Source organism: Grammomys surdaster, unplaced genomic scaffold, assembly GCF_004785775.1.
Source record: "Grammomys surdaster isolate TR1022 unplaced genomic scaffold, NIH_TR_1.0 125685, whole genome shotgun sequence".
In the NCBI taxonomy this organism is placed as follows: Eukaryota; Metazoa; Chordata; class Mammalia; order Rodentia; family Muridae; genus Grammomys; species Grammomys surdaster.
In genome coordinates, this window is record NW_021620521.1 from 1,155,491 (window position 1) to 1,176,570 (window position 21,080).

The following is a 21,080-nucleotide window of genomic DNA, read 5'->3' on the forward strand; positions in this document are numbered from 1 at the left end:
AGAGTCCATTGTCATCTATCTGTTATTATTGTGAGTCTAACAACAACTACTGAAACCCAAACAGAAAGGAAACAAAGCCTTTCTGTGAAGTTGTGATCAACAAAATTTAAGCTCAGTAATTCCGGTTTTAAAGAAATCAATCTTGAGGGACCTCTAAGAGGACAAATGAATATAAGTGAGAAATAGAATGTGTTAGTAGAGGAAAACATCTGAGATATTGTCCAACAAAGAAATGTGGGTGGGCAGCATTTGATTAGCTAAGCCAGATGAAAAATTCTTTGCTACATCAGGGTTTCATTTAGAAAATGTACAGTAATGTCTATATAACAAAACTTTATTTCATTGTTGGGTTTCTTCTGTAGAAGTAAGTAATATAAGAATATTAATGTCCTTGGAAACATCCTAACTTTCAAAAGATGCCGTACAGTTTTATGAAGTAGGAAACAAAATGATCAAAGTGTATGCCCATGTGTGTAGGCACATTTGGGATGTTAAGTAGTTGAATCATCTGCCCTGAGGTTATTCTTTAATGTCATCTATTTATTTACATGTATTGGTCTCTCAGTCTACAAAAAATGCTGGCATAATGCTAACCACTTTATAGAATGTGATTGTCTCTTCATTCAGCAAATATATGTTACATTTTAATCCTGCAGGAACACTCTTATAGGAACTGCGGACAGATAAGACCAGATGAGGGTTTATTGTCTTAAGTACCTTTCTTACAGAGCAAAAAACATAATGTGAGGACTTGACTTGGATTTTTGTTCTGTAAGTTCGTGTCAACAATGCTCTAAGGCAGGTTCATAGTTGACAGACAGATTAATGGAGATTCTAGCAATAACATTAAGGCCAAAGAAATTATGGGAACGACAAAAACCCTTGAAATAAAGTCAGGGGTAAAATCTTGAAATAACTTAGGAGATACAAGTAAAGATACTCCCAAATAGACACTTGTGTCTCTCAGTCTATCATACTATTAAAATAAAGGCCTATAAAAAATGTAAATTTCCCCAGGAGTCTAAATCTGGAAGAAAAGAAAAAGCTGTGTTCCTGATACTGTCTGAGAAAGAACTTGTCCATTGGAAAAGAGATCTAACAATGTCAACACTGTATCTGACAACTTTCAGTATAAGACTGAAGCCCAGGAAAAGTGAACCAGTGGTAAGTGGGGCCACAGCTTTCACAGAGCTGCCTGGATATGCGTGACGTTGGCCCTATATCTAAACTTTAATCTGCTATATAACCCTATGAGATATACTCGAGGAAGCTACTGGATCTCTTTGTATGTCTCCCCAGTGATGCCACACTGCATGTATCTTCTTTTTCTGCCTTTTAATATTAATGTGGCTGTCTTAATTTGTCTTCTCAGGTCACATGGCCATACTTGGCTTGTAGGGTTATAAATGGTGAATCCAAATTCAGCAACAATAACACAAAGGAAAAAAATCTAACATGAAAACAGAATAACAAAGGCAAAAAAATAATGAAAGGTACTGGTTACATCCTGGTGAAGAAGAGCTCTGCATTGTACGAAATCCAACAGAGTGACTCTTTCAAGCTTCACAACAATGCCATGGAGCACACTTTATCTCTGTTTTGTAAATGAGAAAGCAACTCTATAGGTATAGCATCTCAGCTGCCAGTCTAGGTGCAGAATTTATGTTTCTAAACAATGACATAATTAACAAAATCACAATGGCACAAACAAATTTTTTTCCTGGGTCCTGCTAAATGTGAAGAATTTACCTAAGGCTTTAGAATGTAAGGCAGGAATTCATCTGGGGAACACTGTGTCTATTTGGTCACACAAAAAGTACAAGGCTTCACATACTACCTGAAAACTCAAATGGTATGGGTTTTGTCAGAACCACCAAATCACTAAGACCCATATCACTCTGAGAATGTCAGGATATTTCCCAGATAAAAATTGAGACATGTCAGTTAAATATTATTTTCATATAACCTGTATACATCCTTATAGAGCAGGCATGCCCCAAGGATTGTCGTTGTTGAAGGTATTACCTTATGGGAATAAGAAGCAAGGGATACTCTGAGAAAAGCTGACAGGACCAAATATGCATTTCCCTGCTATTCTGCAGTTACCTGGAACTATAATTCTGTGAGTCATACTACCTTCTAACCTCACAGAATAGAACTGACATACTTAGGTTCCAAGAATCCTTGCTTCCATGTGTTTCCAGCCTCTGGTAATCTATAAGAGTTTGCAGGCTTTTGTTTATTGCTTGTTGTTGTTTTTTTATTTGTTGTTGCTTTCTTGATTTTGGAGGGTTTTTGTTTGTTCTTTTTGTTTTTGTTTTTGTTTTTGTTTTGGGGAGAGGATGAGGATGGGTACAAAGTTGGTGTTGAACTTCTCTGTGAGTCAGAAAAGCAAATTAATAACGATTCACTTATTCTTTCCAGGAAGAGGAGAAAAAGAAAATAAAATCAGCAAATTAGAGTAGGAAGACAGGACCCAGCTGTGTTCTGGAAAGTGTCAGCCAGATAGCAAAGTGTGCCCTAGGCTATGCAAGGTCCAGACAGGCCCCATGCAGGGTAACTTTCTTTCCATGAACAAAAAAGATGTAGAACAGGTCTGCCTGGTGGGAAAGTAATTTTGAGTACTACAAGGAGGTCAAATACACAGAGATATAAGCAAAAACAAATGATTTTCAACATGTATTTATGATTTATTAGGGGAAAGTATGTATCTTCAACATGTATGGTCAACTTTTATTATTTGTTTTTGGTATTCTTATAAAAAAATACACAGGTGATGAACGGCATTGGTGCACTTGTCTTCTAGATACTGAAGTATTAAAGTTCTACTATATATTCTTTATTAAAGGTTTTAGATGGTTCTCATTAGCAATAACTTTTGTCCAAAGAAGGTTTTACCTAATCTCAAGAGTTATAGGGTATTAAAAGTCCATAAATCAAAATCTACTGAATAAATCATAAATAAAATAATTTTAAAGCAGTTATTTGGTATACATAACACTTTAGCATTTATTAAAGAGGAAGGCAATTATGTACACTAATGAGAGCCACATGCTTGGTGTTATGATAAAGAAAAAAGTCTTCTTTGAATGTCTGACAGTGGAGGACACAGAGTATATTCAATGTCTTTTACAACTCTTTGATACTTTGACTTCATAATTCTCAATGCTGAGAGCACTGCTTCACAATGGGGGATACAAAATGGCAAAACTGTATTCATGGTCATTTAGGCACTCTTGGCAATTCTGTCCTTATCCCATGGCAAAATCAATTGAGAATTTTGTTTGTGAAATTCAAATCAGCAATTCATACAACAATTTTTTTTTAAATGAGACTTTTAACCTAAGGTGTTGAAGTATGATAGCAGATGAACTCTGGAAATCTTTGTTTTCCTTAAATAGACTATTATTATAAGCACGGAAAACTTTAAATGCATAAAACCACTCTAATTCATGATAAGCAGTATTCTCAAACCTGAGCCATTGTATTCCAGATGCATTACATAGATGTCATGGATAGACAGTGAAAAGTATATGGCATACAATATTTGTGTTCAATTCGAAGACTGTGCTATCTTTGCGTGATGGGAAGCTGGTAACTGCTACCATAAACACCTGAGATCCATCATTCATTTGCTTCTGAGTTAATTTTTTGGTTATTTGTCATTTAGAAAATTTACTACCACTATACTTTTCACAAACTCACATATAATTATTAGATTCTTATGAGGTCTCAACCCAGTTTAAGGAGCCGTGCTTTACTTTAGCCTTATATATCTGCAGGGTTACAATTTCATCTAGTCTCATAAATTGCCTTAAGTATCTTCTGTTAAGCTTTGACCCTGTTCACACTTCCTGGGCCACCAATCCCAGAATGCTAAGGAGAAAAATTTGGACATTACAATTTCAAAATGGCTTCTCAATCTTGGTATTCTTAATGTTTTAGATAAAATTGCCTGTGGAGCTAGCTTTCTTTTGATTATAGAATGCTAACAATGTCATTGACCTCTACTTAGTACCTACCCTTCAGAGTTATAGACATCAAAAATACTTCTATAAACTGCTAGTGTACATGGACAAAGAAGAAGACAAGATCAGCTTTCTAAAGTGAGAACTCTGCAGAGGCATACGTCTACAAGTATGAGAGCAGAATTCATCTTTGTATTCTGTGGTACCATATCAATACTTTGGATAACAATTCTGCCTTAGATATCTAAAATCTAAAATGGCTAGAAGATAATGACTGCGTTTATTACCAATACATGATACATGAGAAAGTGATTGACATGCTACATGGTCTAATTTGATTGCTATGCAAGGTAGATGTGCATTTTAACATTGTATGGTAACCCATTAAGATATGTATTTTACATGTTAATTAAAATAAAAACAATGGTCCTGAATGATAAATTTAGTCCAAGAAAGGAAAGCCAGAAGATTCTTACACTGTGAAATAAAATTCTCAAATAGATTCCATAAAGTATGTCCATATTTCTTTTCTGTTTTATGTCATTGTCATAGTGATAAATAACATCATATAAATTGTACAATTTACTCAGGCTTCAAAACACTTACAGAATGAATGTGTTAAGAGATGAAAAATGTAATTTTCCCATCTCCAGTAAAATACTTAATTTAAATATTGCCTTCTTGGATGTTTGCTCTCAATTTGATCTGCGACTCTCCTAAATCCCCATGACGCTATGTCATAATCCTTTATTGGCCTTATAGACTTGGTGGGTTTTTTTCTAATTTCCTCTATACTTTCCAACTACAATCTTTATGTGTTGCTTATTATTACTGTAAAAGTTTTGTTTATATAAAATATTTTTGATGTTTTATTTACCTGCAATTCGTCCCTGATCCTCCTCCCTACCTTCCTAAACCTTACCCAACTACCTTTTTGATCTCTCTCTCTCTCTCTCTCTCTCTCTCTCTCTCTCTCTCTCTCTCTCTCTCTCTCTTCCCCTTCTCTGTGCTAGGACTACATCTGGCTTAAACCTGTGCAGATCTTTTGTGTATTGCCATAGTCTCTGTGAGTATATGTGTTTCATTCCTGTTGTGTTTGGAAAACAATTTCCTTGAAATCATCTAACTCCTCTGACTCTTACCATCTCTCTGTGTTCCCTTTTGCATAGATTCCTGAACCTTGATGTGGGGTTAACATTGCTAAAGGCAGCTCACTTAAGATTGAATCCTCCAAAGTCTCTCACCTACCATCATTTTGTCAATTTTGCAGGCTAGTTGAAATATACTTCCTCCTCTTCCTCCTCCTCTTCCTTCTCCTCTTCCTCCTCCTCTCCCTCCTCCTCCTCTCTCTCCTCCTCTCCCTCTTCTTCCTCCTCTCCCTCCTCTTCCTCCTTTTCCTCCTTCTCCTCTCCCTCCTCATTCTCCTTCTCCTCTTTCTCTTCTTCTCATTAATTAACTAATTTATTTGCTTTACATTCTGATTGGAGCTTACCCTCTCTCTTCTCCTCACAGTCCCTCTCTTTCATCTCCATTTCCCCTATGCTTCCTTACCTTTCTTCTCAGAGGGGAACAACATTCCATGGACATCAACCCACATTGGCATATCAAATTATAGTAGGACTGGGTGCATCTTCTTTGATTGAGGGTAGACAAGGGCATCCAGTTAGGGAAAGGGATCCAAGGGCAGAGAACAGTTAGAGACAGCATCTGCTCCTGCTGTTACAGGTCCCACATGGGATACACTTACTATCAACAGACTGAGGATGCATTCACAAGCCCGAGGTGTTCCTTCTTTCATGTCTTTCACCACAGTATTCTGCTAGAAATGGTACTGGTCACTATTTTTTAAAGAGAATAAGATAAGTTAACCCTTAAATTTCTCTAAAGAGCTCCTTAGTGGAATAGATTTCTCCCGGGATACTAATTACATTGTCTCTTTTACTCTGGGATGAGTAACCAGTGTGACATGTCTCAACTATTGAAGGATCTAGAATCATCTAGGAGGCAGAACTGAAAGCAGGTCTATGAGAAGCTTTCGAAATGTGGGTGACACTATTCAATAGACGAGAACCTGGACTGATTAGAGAGTGGGAAGGAAATTCAGAACCAGCATAACAGTGGTGTCTGCTTTCTGACTGGGGATAAAATATGAGCATCTGCTTTTCTCTCCTGCCACCACGATGAACTGCATCCTCTTACAGAGTAAACAACAACAACAAAAAAATCCTTCCTCCATTCTAAAGTTACTTCTTGTTAGGTATTTGATCACAACAATAAGTGAAATAATCAAAATAGGCAGGAAGGCAATAATAAACTGTTTTATCTAGGCACAGAAAAAAATGAAGTTTTCTTAGTTATTAGCCTTTACTCCTTGTAATTAATGTCAGGTATAGGCTTGATTTAAAGTACAAGGTCACTTCCATTATTTTCCTTCAGAATCAAGAAGTTGGATTCATTACAAAGCAGAAATTAGCTCTTATACATTCGTTGCCCTTGCTCATTTTCGATTTCTTGTAGAAGAGTTTGTCGTCTAGCTGCCTGTTAGGATGGGAGAGGCTCTAGGAAGTGAATGCTGTAAAACATTGTTCTGGGAAAAGCCTGGTGATGATAGTGGGACAAAGAAAATAGAAAAGTCTAGTTTTAAACCCAAATACTTAGGTATTTAGCTTAGAGAGAGTGCATCTATCAAATAAAAGTTAAGATCTTTTGGAAAAAAAGAAAATCATTGTGAAAACTGGAGGAGACAGTTTATAATAAAAGACTGTGCTTTTCTTTTTTAAAAGTGCATTCCTTCTTTCTATTTCAATATGCATGCCTTCGCAGGGTCTTCAGAGACCAGCTAGGCCAGTGTTCTTTGTCCAGACAGGAAGCTAACTAACTGAAAATATTCTAGCTCGAGGAATAAATTAACATGCATTTCCCTTTTCATGTCACATTAACAATATTTTGATATGAGAGAACGGATGATGTTGTCTTCCTATAAATTCCATGAAACTGTTAGGAGCCAAAAGGAAAAAAATATATTCTATATAAAGTCCAGTGGCAAAGAAAGCAGAAATCGTGAAGCAGAGGATTGCCAAAGGAAGTTGTGTTTTATCACATCCCAAAATTAATCCTGCATCTCATAAGTCATGCAGACCTTAACTGAAGAAATGAGCCAGAAGCCACACAAACTAACACGGAGAACTGGAACATGATGCCAGAGCCAGGTTTTATTAGTTAAATGTGGATGCTTCACATTGGTAGGCAGTAAGGAAATGAAGATTGCCCTCTAGCTAAAGCAACCGGTATCATGAGCCACTGCAGAATGCAGTGTACATACAGCAACTTTCATTGCAGGTCCAGCAATGTTTTTTCTTTTTCTCTTTATTATTTCTTTTTTTTTCTATGTTTTCTCCTTTCTCTCTTTGAATATGAAGTTTTTATTTGAAAATAAAATGAAATTACATTATTTTAGAATAATGTAATTAAAAATAAATTCATTTCCTTTTCATTAACTATTTTGTTAGCCTCATATAAAGTATATGAACTAATTGACTAAATACTTTGTAGGAACACTGTAAATATTTTAGGCTTGGAAAGTTCATATTGAATGTTAAACTATCTAGCTCTAGCTTTGAATGAGGAACCTACTCTAAGAGCATAACAAAGGATAATGCTTATGTTTCAGTAACACTTTAGGAATCTGGGAGTAGGTAAAACTGGAAATCAGTGGGGCAAGAGCTGCAAAAATTCATTCTCTACTACAGTGGTTCTAAACTGTGGGTTGTGACTCCCTTGGTGTGTGCTGTGTAGGAGGTCAAAGAACTTTTTTACAGGGGCTACATATAAGATCTTTATGATTCACAATAGTAGCAAAATCATAGTTATGAAGTAGCACCAAAAATAATTCTATGGTTGAAGGTCACACAACATGAGGAACTCTGTTAAAGGGTTGCAGCAGCAGAAAGTTTGAGAACCACTGCTCCAGACGACATAAGCTTTGCAGTCAGTAATTTGCAAGTGAACTGCAGGAGCCCTAGTCAAAATGGGACTGGCCCTGAAACTAATCACCTTTGGGGCTCCATCGCTTACTTAATGAACATTGGCTGCAAAAAGATAATAGGAAACGGAAAGTTATTATCTTTAGTTGTACATCCACTGATGAGCCCACCAGATCTGGCAGATTCCTTCAAACCCATGTTATATAGATTTTCATGGGGGAAATTGGTGGGCCACAAAATAAAACTAACTAATATGAATTAGAGAAAAAAAATTGTAAGAAGAAGTAAGTAAGACAAGAGTAGCGGGAAGATGGCAGTATGTGAGGGATAAAGGTCCTTATTATATACATGTATGAAGCTATAAAAACTGAAACCTAGTTTTAAAAATAGGAAAGGGGGAAACCCATTTGTGGGCAGTGTTTGATGTAAGGATCATCATATACTGTCCATTGCAGCCATAACAGACAACTGTGGAAGGCTGTGTGCTGGGAGGATGTTAGGAATGGAGCTGAGGTTTCTTTTTCTAATTTCTTAGCAGATACATGTTCGCATTTAATGCCAACAATCATCAATTAAAATGGAGACTCCATGACTCTGAATGGGCAATTAGTTAAAACAAGGTAAACTTATAAAGTACTTGTCACTTCGCTATCTGATGTGCATCAATCTGCACATATGAATTCAATACAAGAATAGTAATGTATTTTTCTACCACATATAACCCTCTTCCTCTGCATGCTTCTGATGAGAGCAAGTTAATTATTTTATTATCTCAACATAAAACTTTCCAAATTAAATATTTCCAGGGTTATAAACTATTGGCCACCCAACTTCATTAAAGGCATAAAGCCAACCATTTTCCTTCTGCAAACAACTCTACTCATAACTTCCGGATTCAGATAATAACTATTTTCTAAACCTTATTCTTGTTACAGAAAAAAATGACCTAACTGGGGCTTTCTAAATGAATAGGCTCAATATCAATGCATCTTGCTCCTAGAAGAGTTGAGAAATTATGAAAGAAGCTGAAATAGTCTTCATGATTATGTTTAAAAAAATCTCTCCTGGAGATGGACCAGTACACCTTTTGCTCTTGCAGAGAGGGTCCATATTATATTACCAGCACCTTTGTCCAATATTTCACAAAGACCTGCCACTACAGATATAAGGAACTGGTGGCCCTTTGGAACCAGAACACATGTTAGTTACACAGATATTCACAAATATATTGCCACACAAATAATTGGAATGAATCTTAAAAAGATATATCCAAATCTCCTTACTGTTACCAAATTTATACTTCAAACACATTCAAGTGTTACACTGTACATATGATTGCTCCACTTATAGAAAACTACTGCTCTAGATATTTTATAGTTTATTTTTATATTTCCTAAGCTAAACAACCTAACCATTTTCCTTCCTTTTTCAAATTATGTGCTGGAAGATAAGACTTTTCTCTAACTTTTTTCAATCCCGTGAGAATGAGGCTTAGAAATCACAGGCAGAGATGAACCAAGTAGATAAAATGGGCTCTAGACATTCTCCCAAGACCTTTTGAATTCTAATGTTATCCAATTTTCTTTTCTCTGTCCTGTGGTCAATAAAACAAACAAATAAACAACAACAACACAAAAACACTTTTCAACCGACCAACTTTACCTTAGCTGAAAGTGATGTTTTCATGACCAAGTTCATTAATTTACTCAGAATGAGAGTTCACACTAATTTTAATCTTCCATTATGATATTAATTAATTTATTTGTATACATATAGCTCTCTCTCTCTCTCTCTCTGTGTGTGTGTGTATGTGTGTGTGTGTGTGTGTGTGTGTGCTGGATGTGTACTCTGTGTGTACACTACATGGATGCCAAAGGACATTTATGGAAGTCAGAGTCAGTTCTCTCCTTCCACCATGTGAGTCTTTTCTCAGGCTTGGTAGAAAGCACCTGTACTCAGGAATTTCACTGGTTCCCATGATATATTTTTAATAATAAATAATCATATCAAAATCACTTAAGTACCTCTTACTTATTCTTGTTTTCATAATTCCTGTTTATTTCCTATTTAAATAGTCTAAACTGGCCTGGAATTATTATGTAGATCAGACTAGTCTTGAATTTATGAAAATCTTCTGGCCTCAGCCTACTTAGCACCTGCATTAAAACTATAAACCACTACACTGACTTATTTTTTATATATTTCTTAATAGTCCTCTTTTTTTTTTTTTTTTTTGGTTTTTCGAGACAGGGTTTCTCTGTGTAGCCCTGGCTGTCCTGGAACTCACTCTGTAGACCAGGCTGGCCTCGAACTCAGAAATCCACCTGCCTCTGCCTCCCAAGTGCTGGGATTAAAGGCGTGCGCCACCACCGCCCGGCCTCTTAATAGTCCTCTTTAGTAAACAGATATATCTGAAAGAAAATGATGCAAACTATGCATTCAGTGTTAAATTATAACTATATTCTCACTGTCTCCTAGTTACATACCCAAATATTCACATTGCCACCTTTTCTTGAATTTTGAGAACAATTCGGACTAGGTTTCATGTAGCCTAGGCTGGCTTTGAACTCACTAATAACTGAACCTGGCATTGAACTCTTTAACCTCCTGCCTCAATCTCTTAAGGTTGAGATTACAAGCCCTCACCACCATCAAGAGTTCACCAATACAGTATACTTACTTGCAGTCTCAGCCCCTATTCTACACACCTAAGATAATCAAATATCAGTGATCATTGTCTGCTGTTGAGGCCCATTCTCAATGGTAGTGAACCAACCTCAGAAATGAGATATGTTCTCTCCCACTTAAATAAGTATCATTAATGATGGAATGGTGATACGGTGGTCACCTAGAGAAATTTTTATCCTTTCTGTGAGTCACCATCCCCTGCACCTGTGCTGTTAAGCTCGCTCCCCTTTCTCTATGCATTTCCCGAGAAGACTGCTCAAGGAGAAATCAAAGCTTGGGTGGTAAGCTGCCGAGTGTGTCTTCCTGTTCCTGTTTTTATTCCTGTTCCTGTTTGTGTTCCTGTTTTGTGGGGAGTATAAAAGCGAGCTACACAGTTAAAAATTTAGCATTTGATCTTTTCCAGATGACTCCTTGTCTTTCTTTCTCTCGCCCTCAGCCCTCTGCAGATCCAAAGAACTGAGCTATGCTGGCATAGCTGACACCTTTCAATTCCAATGGCAATATCACCGGTCTCTCATATAAGTTCACATTGAAATTCCTCATGCAAATTTCTAGGTCTTGGGTTTATTGCATGTCTTCCTATGAGGTTCTTGATAATTACATAAAACAACAGAGGCCAAGAAGAAGATAGAAATCATCCAGATCACTCATATGATGATTAGTTCCTGAGCCACAAGGGGCTAGTCATATGTCTTCTTCTGAATTGCCTTGACGTATATCCCACATAAGTTGTCATTGGCAGTGATATTTAGATTACATTGGAAAGAAAGGAAAACCTCACCCACTAGTTGCCACATTTTGATGAGTTATAAAAGGAACTATAAAGAGAGATAGAAGTAAATATATTAGTTTTTAACAATGCCTCCATGGACTGAAAGATTATATGCAAGTCTCTTAAGTTTTCTAAGGAGTTACATGCCTTTTCTGGGGTTTGGTTGGTGGTGTTTGTTGTAGGCTATTATTCAAATCTCTTCAAACCCACACAGAGGGGGTACCTAGCAAGGGGTAAGAACAACAGTGTTGTGTCTCGAGGGAAAATATTCACAAATTATGAATGAAAATGAAGAAAACTCTGAAAATCCGGCCTCAGTTTACCTCAAGGTGGATACCACTGTGTGCTATCTTAGCATTCTTGTTTGGTGACAAAGTGTAAAGGCTTGTGAATGTAGTGGGTCAAAATCTAAAAGGAGTTTAAGAAAAGAGTTCTTTAAAAGTTTTAAAAAGCCTAAGAGGAAATTTGTTTCAAGTTTTCTCTGATTCAAAGGCCTTATCAGAATTCATAAGACAATGGGAGATACTAGCCTGCAAAGCTCAGGTTCTCGAAGGCCCAGGGGGCCTTGGCTTTTGAAGCAGCTGCCTATTGCTCTTGACAAGCTCAGCCTGCACTTTAGCTGCAGAAAAGCAAAGTAGAAGAGAGAGAGAATGCTTAGCAAAGGAAAGATGCTTTCACTTAAGCCTTGAGAATCTGTCCTAACCAGTTGCAGGTAGTAAAATTTAGCATCTGCTTAGATAACTTTTGAAGTGATGCCCAAGGGGTAGGGCAGCCTGCAAGAAACTGAGACATGGAATGGTCATGTAAACTACAGTCAACTATGATGTAGACTTTTTTCCCTACAGCACAGACAGCAGAAAATGAGGTAACCTGAAGTTTGGGTAGGTAATGACTAGGTCAGAAAAACAGGGAAAAGACTGGGTTTTTATTAATTACGGCCAGTAATAAAAATAAGCCTATAGCTCTTTATCCTGGTTATTTTGACATTTAAGAATATAAGTCTGAACTTTGGGATTTGGAGAAATACTTGATTGCTACCAACTTCCATTCAAGAGAAAATAGAACCAAATTATATTCAAATCATGAAGTGTTGAGAAGGGGAGTATCAACTTTTGGCTGACTAGCTCAGCATCTAGAATAAAAACTGAACAGATTAGAATGAAGTATAAAGGAAGATAGATGTATTGAGACAATTTCAAATAATTACAAGACATGATTCTTCTCCTACAATATGGGTCAGGGCCCATAAAGTAGCAGATGAAAAGCAAAGTCTATGGGAAAAGAAAACATGAGTATAGGAAAGGAGACCAATTTTCACTGGCATCTGCCATGTGTCAGACACTGTGTTGGTTGCCTGCTGTACATAATATCACTTGAACCATCTTATTCCTAGTTGTAAATAAAGCATTTATTAATAAACAGAATGTCATTTATAACTATTAGTGAACAATTATATTTGAAAGAATGTGTTGTCAAATAATCATTACAGAGCTTTATAAAAGGCAAAAAGATACTGGCTCCTAAAGAATTGTTATCATTCTAAAGAATCCTATGAAACATGCTTTTCTATGTGCCTTTCTTTTTTACCACATAGAATCTGCTCTGGGCTTTATCACAGTACTTCACTATACTTTTAGCTCTTATAAAGATTTGAACAGGATTTTTATCATTGTATATGCTGAGTTCAAACTCTACCTCTATCCTCACCAGCTACATATCACACAGCAAGTTATTTAATATCATTGAGACTCAGTTTCCACAATAACTCGCAGAGAGCTGTATCTATGCACTGGATGGATTGTTCATATACTTTAAGCTCAGCATTGCAAGCTAGTAAAAAAAAAAAGATGTGATTCAATAAATTGCATATTTATTTGCTTTATTTTCTCTGCCCTGTCCCCAGTTACTGTTTTGAATTGTACTCAATGTAGAGGACAAGATCAACAAATATTTTCTAAATGAATACATGAATTTATTAGACTTTCATGCAAATATTTTTACCTGTCAATGTTTACCTGTCAGTTGTCCTCCATGCTAGACATATATGAAAGGCATGAGAGTGTTAACCACTGTCTAAGTTGACCTATGTGAGGAATTGTGTGAGGAATTGCTGGGCATTCTCTCCGTGGTGACAAAATGAGAACTGAAGAACACGTGAAGTAAACCAGATGGCCTCACTGCTGCATACAGCTTGCACCTCTCCCCTGGCAATGTGTTTTCTTTCAAAGAGCCCAAATCCCATTAACTTGAGGTCAGCTTCAACCATTGTGCCTCAAGTCTGTCTCTCCTCCCTAGACATTTATTTCCTGGACATTGCAAGGATGAATTGAACAAACAAAGAAGAAATAGAGTTGTCACTATCTTTACTGGGCCAACAACATCATAAGGGTTGGCCTGGACAGCCCAACATCGTTATTTTGCTCACTCACAGGAAAGCCTGCATGAAGGAGCAGAGCAGAAGGAAATAACATGAGCATATGAACGTGAACTAATCCCAGGCCTGTTTCCAAAACATTTTTATATGGAGCGAATTTTTGACTTCATTTGTTCTACTTAAAAGACTCGTGCCATTACAATGAATCTCATTAAAGACTTGAAACAGAGCTACTATTTATGGAGACATTTCTATGAATTAGTGTTTGTGTTACATACACTGTCAAATGCAATACACACAAAAGTCTCTGAAATGCAATAGCCTCAGTTTAAGATGAGGCATCTCAATCTAAGATGCAAGAAGTCTATCAGCATTGAAAGTAAATTCTCAGCAGTTTGTCTTTTATCACCATCATCATCATCATCATCATCATTATTTCATATACATTCCAAAAGTTGACCCCCTTCCTGATCCCTCCTCCTTGAGTTCTTCACCCAATATCCTCTCCACTGCTACCTCAGAGAGGGTGCTCCTCCACTAACTCACCCACTTTCAACTCACCCCCACCAGCATCCCTGTTCCCTGGGACATCAAGTTTGCACAGGACTTATCTCATCCTTTCCCACTGAGGCCAGACAAGGCAGTCCTGTGCTACACATGTGCCCAGGCCCCCAGAGCAGCCAATGTATGCTCCTTGGGTTTTGGCTTAGTCTCTGGGATCTCTGAGGGTTCCAGGCTAGTTGACACTGTTGTTCTTCCTATGAGGTTATAATCACCAATTCCTCTCAGCTCCTTCAGGTCTTTTCCTAACTCTTCTGTATGGGTCCCTGACCTCAATCCACTGGTAGGCTGTAAGTATCTGCATTAGTTTCAGCCAGTTACTGGTTGAGCCTCTCAGGGGACAGCCATGCCAGACTCCTGTCTGCATGAAAGCATAATATGGCATAAGTAATAGTTTCTGGGTTTGGTGTGTGGACAGGGGATGGGTTCCAACTTGGGCTGGTGATTGAGTGCCTTTTTTTTTGTCTCTGCTTCATTTTTGTCCCTGTATTACCTTTAGACAAAAACAATTCTGGGTTAAAAATATTTGAAAATGGTTGGTTGGCCCTTGACTCAACTGGGGATCATGTTTATCTATTGCAGGTGGTCTCTCCAGGTTCCATCACCTCACAATTGGGGATTTTGGCTAATATCATCACCATTGAGTCCTGGTAGGCCATTCTTTGGTTGAGGGACATCTGGATTGTTTCCAGCTTCTAACTATTCCAAATAAGGCTGCTATGAACATAGTAGAGCACATGTCCTTGTGGTATGGTAGAACATGTTTTGGGTATATTCCCAGGAGTGGTAGTGTTGGGTGATTACCAATTTTCTAAGGAACCACCAGATTGATTTCCGTGTGGCTGTAGCAGTTTGGATTGTTCTAGAGTCTGCATAGGCTAATCATATTATGAGAGTCCATAGATATATAGTAATATTAATTACTGCTTGATCTGAGCAGATATACAGAAAATCTCACTCTATTTCATGTTAAACAATTTTCTATTTTGGTAATAGTGAGAAGGCAACTCAGGGCTTTACACATGCTGCTGGGCCACTCTATCACATAACTGAAGCACACAAGCATAGGAGATAGTTTATCCTTGGACACTGTTTAGATTGGGTTGTACACACAAGTCCTTTTGTAACAGTGGATGTCATGTCTTTCATCAGAATGTACTATTCTCTTGCACAAAAGTTTACCTAACAACCTCAACACCTCCACAAATCTCCATGCATCAGGCTATACAGGCTCCTATCTAATAATATCAATTTTCCTGTCTCAAGTAATAAACTATTTAGATAGGCTTATTCAAGTATATTACCAGTATATTTTAGTAAAAAGAAGAAACAGACTGATCAGGTTTGAACAGGCTCTGGGTACAAGCACAATAAACTTCAATTTGATGTTCATTGAGAAACCCCTATGTACTATCTGCATAATTAAACATGCATATGCATAAATGACATTAATTATTGGAAGACATGAGTACTCAGAAAAACAAATATATGACCTAACCTAACAATCAGAATAGAGTCAATAAATAATGCCATTTAGTAGCCAGTTCCTCCTTTTCATGAACCCTATAAAAGGATGTGCTATCGATAACTGATTCTTTGAAGACCATCACTCCTATGTCCCACTCTCAATCTTGAAAGTGTATCCCTCTATAATTTGTACTATGGCCTTACTCCTAACAATATCATCTTGCTTCTTCTGCAGTTTAGAGTGAGGCCTTCTTTTCAGCTGTTTTCATAAAAGGACAAGAAACAAACCCCTGACCACTGGTAGCAAAGCAGAATAAATGGAATTTTCATTTATGTTAAAATTTGTAGTGGAAAGGATCGTGATTTGTACTTGATCTCAATAAATCTACATTGTACTCACCAGAAAAAAAAAAACATTTACAAGTATCTTTTTTGTATCTGATTAATCCAACAACACTCTTTAAATTAATGTGTTATCAAATGACCATGCAAAGACTTACTCCAGATATCATTTTATTTCAATCAGTTTACCATTTGCAAAATGATTTCTACATGCATGAATCTGATTCTTAAAACAACTACTCAGGGTCAGATGTTTTGCTTCTCTGTACTTGAGGTTTATGAATACACAAAGCATGCTAACAGCATAGCCACTACCCATATCACTACACCCTTCTATGAGTCAGGCCTTTCCCTTGAATCATCAGAATCTGCTACCCATCCACTGCACCTGGAGCACATCCACTAGATTCTGCTTTCTTCTTCATATAATCCTAATCAGTAGAAAAGCATAAACACAGCAGCAGGATTGGGGGGTTCTGCATAACTAACTAGTCATCATGACTGAGAACATTAACAGTCACACATAGTAATTAAATTGAAATTAATTTCATCAGCTAATACATGCCACAAATTAAATTAAATCTCAAAAGAAAATAGGGCTCACTGTAATTATTAATCTTCCCACTAGGCAACAATACTTATTTTTTGAGCAGTTATTTTATTTGAATATATAATATTCACTTAACAGGTACAATTTTCCTAGGTGTCATGGATTTTCACTTACCAATACTGGCTATGCTTTCTATTTTGCCAAATAAAGAATTAAGAGGTTCAGCTAGTATGTCAGCAGAAATTGCCACAGACCTTATTTAGTAGAAAATTATTAACATTTGGGGCAGCCAGATCCATTAACATGGTCGTGGTAATTCACAACAGAATCCAATAATTACAAATGAGTGTGTGGAATTAACAAATACCTTTTCTGCAGCTAAAGAATAATCTATGCTGTGTGGAATGTGGTGAGAAGTTGCAAGTAGAAAGTTTCATATTAGAGAGAAATATGCTCAATATACAATCCATAATATATATTGGGATGCAATATCCCCAATGTAACACAGTCCTATGTACAAAGAACCTATAAAAAGAATTAATTTGTTTTAAAATAATGGAATCAATCAACATTAAAATTATTATGTCTATCATTCCCTGTGGGTTTTTTTATTAACCATAGTTTTCTGACTCAAAAATTGTTTATAAGACTCAGTTATTTGACTTGTAAAAATTCCTGGTTCTGTATTTATGTATTGGTATCTCAACATGAGTATGGGTATTGAAGGAGGCCCCAACAAGGCAATGGATCTCCTGGAGCAGAGATTTTAGGCATTGTCAGCTAACCAGCATTGGTGCTGGGATCTTAGCTCTGGTTCTCTGAAAAAGAAGAAAGTACTCTTGGCCACTGAGTCATCTTTCTAGTAGCAGTGACCATTTTTTCAATAATATGTACTGTTTTATCTTCACAGAACTATGCAAAGCCTTGGGTCCATAACAAAGCAAACTGAGCCACAGTTCCTCTTTTATTACAGCTTGCTTTCAGATAGTGACACTTTGTTCCCTGAAATGGACACAGGACTGCAAAAGGTGTTTGGAAAACAAAAATGAATCTGAGACTCATTGAATTATGAAAACTTGGAAAAGCAATTAAGCCTCTCTCAGTCCTAGTATGTAAAATTTGAGTGTGAATCAAAAAACTAATAATAACCAGAGTAGCTTTACTCACTAGGCACCACCAATATACCAACCACGGTGTTGAATGTCCTACATGTATTCTCTTACTCCTATATTTTCCTATAGCAGTTATATAAGGTAAATTCACCAATATTGTCACTTCATGGTTAAAGGGGTTAGGGGTGCTCATGTAGTTCAAGATAAAGACACAATGTGAATTAACAAGCTGGGAAGCCAAGGACTGCATAGAGCCTTACCAACCTAAGACATAAGTGCATTGCTTTTGATAATGCATATTCCAAGATGGGTAAGGAAAGCATTCTTGACAGAATGACCTAAGACAGGCTCAGTATTGTTAATGAAATAAAAACAGGGGAGAGGTGGAGAGTCTTTGGGGCTGCTTGGCAATAATCTGACATGGGCCAAGGACAAGGAAATTGGCTGCTTGGCAGGAATATAACATTAGCCAAAGACAAGGAAGAAGGCTTCAGGTAGGAATTTGACATTAGGCTAGAACAAAAAAGCAATTTGAGGCAGGAATCTAAATCTTAGGCTAGAACAAAGAAGCAATAGCAGACAGGAATCTAAATCTTAGGCTAGAACAATGAAGTAGACTTCAGACAAGAAAATGACTTTGGGCCTGGACAGGGAAGTTGGACAGAGAAGAAAAAGAAACTCTCTGGTTAATTATTATTTCTCCCAGTTTTGCCTAAAGAGAAGGCATTAGCATCTATTTGAATAATCACCAACTTGTGTATCCCACGAAAAACTAAAATGAGTAACCAGTTCTTTTCTTTCCTGCAAACAAGTACATTTTTACACTTTAACTGAGGCTCAACCATAAAAAATTCAACAAATAGCATAATGAAACACTTTATAAGAAAATATTTTCTCTAGTGAGCACAGTTCTGCAGTTTCATGCAAGCATATGCTGTCTCTAGGAGAAACATATGTGAACTCCAGCACAGAACTTGTTTATTGGCAACTGATTAATATTCTTTGGCTGTGAGTTTAATGGGTAGTTGAGATTTATTATAAGAGGAAACTGAAAGATTTTCAATCTCTCACTATTAAATTATGAAATTTTCTTAAGGCGACAGAAAAAAAATCTGTGGCTTGGGCTAGAAATAACTGCTACTACGTAGATAAAGCAATTCTCTGTCATGGTGCCTTGCCAAGTAACTTTTTTAAAATAAGTGATGAAATATAGAATTCGATAGATATTTTTTTTTAAACAACAGAAACAGAAAGAGCAAGTGTTAAGTCCTAGACTCCTTTGGTCAGCCGAGTTAGTAATTACAGAATTTTGATATCACTGATCTTCCATGTATGCATCTCAGTGTTCTTATTAAACCCTTCCACACAAACACTAAATGCAGACAATATGAACTTAAATTGCTTCAGTGCTAGAAAAAGCAATGTCTTCTAGCCTCTTTCTGGCCAAAAGAAAATAAATTTATCTTATAGTCTCATACAAGTCTTTTGCTTCCTTGACAAATCCTCCTTCACTCTGTAGCTCCCTCTGTATCATCCATGACCCAACCTCTTCCTAGATGGCTTCTCTGTGTATCCCTCAAAGTAGTTTCAGAAAACAATATTCTTTTCTTGAAGCCATATGTAACCTAGAAGTGTATGCTTGTCAGTCTTCAGCTCAGCAGTGACATGTGATCCAAAAGGCTTCACTTGCTAAGAGTACCTTCTTCCCCTTTGTTTGCTTGCTTTACTCCATTTTGATTGGTAAGACAAAGCCTCTCCATGTCACACAGGATCATCTTGAACTCACCAATCTTCTGCATCAGCCTTCCTCTGAATGATGAAATTACAATATGTGCCATCATGCTTAACATGTTGATTTTATTAATTTCCCTTATTTTTTTTCAGATAGGACTTCATGATCCCCATGCTTGTCTGGAACTCACTGTGTAACTATAGATAAAAAAAAAGTAGAGGAAGGTTGATAAGAGTATACCCCTCAAGTGGAAGGAACAGCTGCTTTTGTCTATGACTGTTCTTCTAGGCTGTGGGGAGGAATCTCTCTTCCTATTATCTGAGAACCAAGATTATTATATGGGTATGAATTTCTGGCTCTGTATTTTATATGATTATCTTCTAGTCTTCTGATTTTCAAATTGGGGGTTTCATGTAGTCAGGAATTGTGCCAGGAATTGATTGTAGAACTTGAGTGCCTAATAGGGTATTTGACAGACATGAGATGTTCTGTATATATTTATCTACAAAAAGGATAAAGAGATAACTTCATTTCAGGACAGAGGCTACACTAGTCTGATCTCTGAGATAATAATAGAGATTCTCTGATTGAGGTAAGCAATTCCACAGAACTCTTGAGATTAGCACATTAAGAGTTTGGAGGAGAAAGGAAAATTAGACAACTAATAATCAGTGAAGATGTATTTGAAGGATGGCTGTTATTCATTTTGAGTTTCTGGGGCCTTGAGTAGAAGAATATAAGGTATAGCACATTTTATTATTTAAAGACACCAAGGTAAATGGTAGATTTTCCTTTTTCAATTTCTCTTATTATTTGATAATTTCCTACCATGAACCAAGAACACACTCAATTCCCAGCCCTCCCAGGTCCACCTTATTACCATGTGACCTCCATCCCTCAAAAAAAAAAGAGAAAGAAAGTAAGAAAGAAAGACATTAAAGAAAGAAAAAAAGAAAGAAAGAAAGATATAAAAGAAAGATATAAAAGAAAGGAAAAAGAAAAAGGTCCAATTTGCTGCCCATACATATTGACCACTGGAGTATGGTCAAGCTTCCAGAGACCAGCTCCCCCCCCCCAAAAAAAAGCCCTTTTACACCCCTGTACCCCTGCCAAACACTGGAAACCATATTGGTGTTTGTGATCTGTGTTGTTGCCAGAAACCGTGTGTAAAACTGTGATCTGTGCCATTGATGGCTGTAAAGGGCAACAAAGCTATATTTGCCATGGTATTGCTGACTGCACACTCACAATTAAAGGGCATAGTAGGCTCCTATGACAACTTCTACCCACTCAAAAATGATAATTATCAAATATCACTAATAAAAAACAAACATGTGAGTTCCTTGGACCTCTTACTAAGATACAGTATTTCAGATACACCTAAAGTAATGGAGTTTACTATACCTACCTGCTGAGTATGATTAAGAGATGAGAGAATATCTGAAATCATCACAGAAAGCTTCAAATGCCTTTAAACCACCAGTTCTCTCTCTCTCTCTCTCTCTCTCTCTCTCTCTCTCTCTCTCTCTCT

General features: G+C 36.9%; 1 pseudogene; it reads left to right on the forward strand.

The window, feature by feature from the left end:
* Window positions 1–1,101: 1,101 nt before the first annotated feature.
* LOC114639131 overlaps window positions 1,102–21,080 on the forward strand; it is a 77,633-nt pseudogene continuing 57,654 nt past the window's right edge.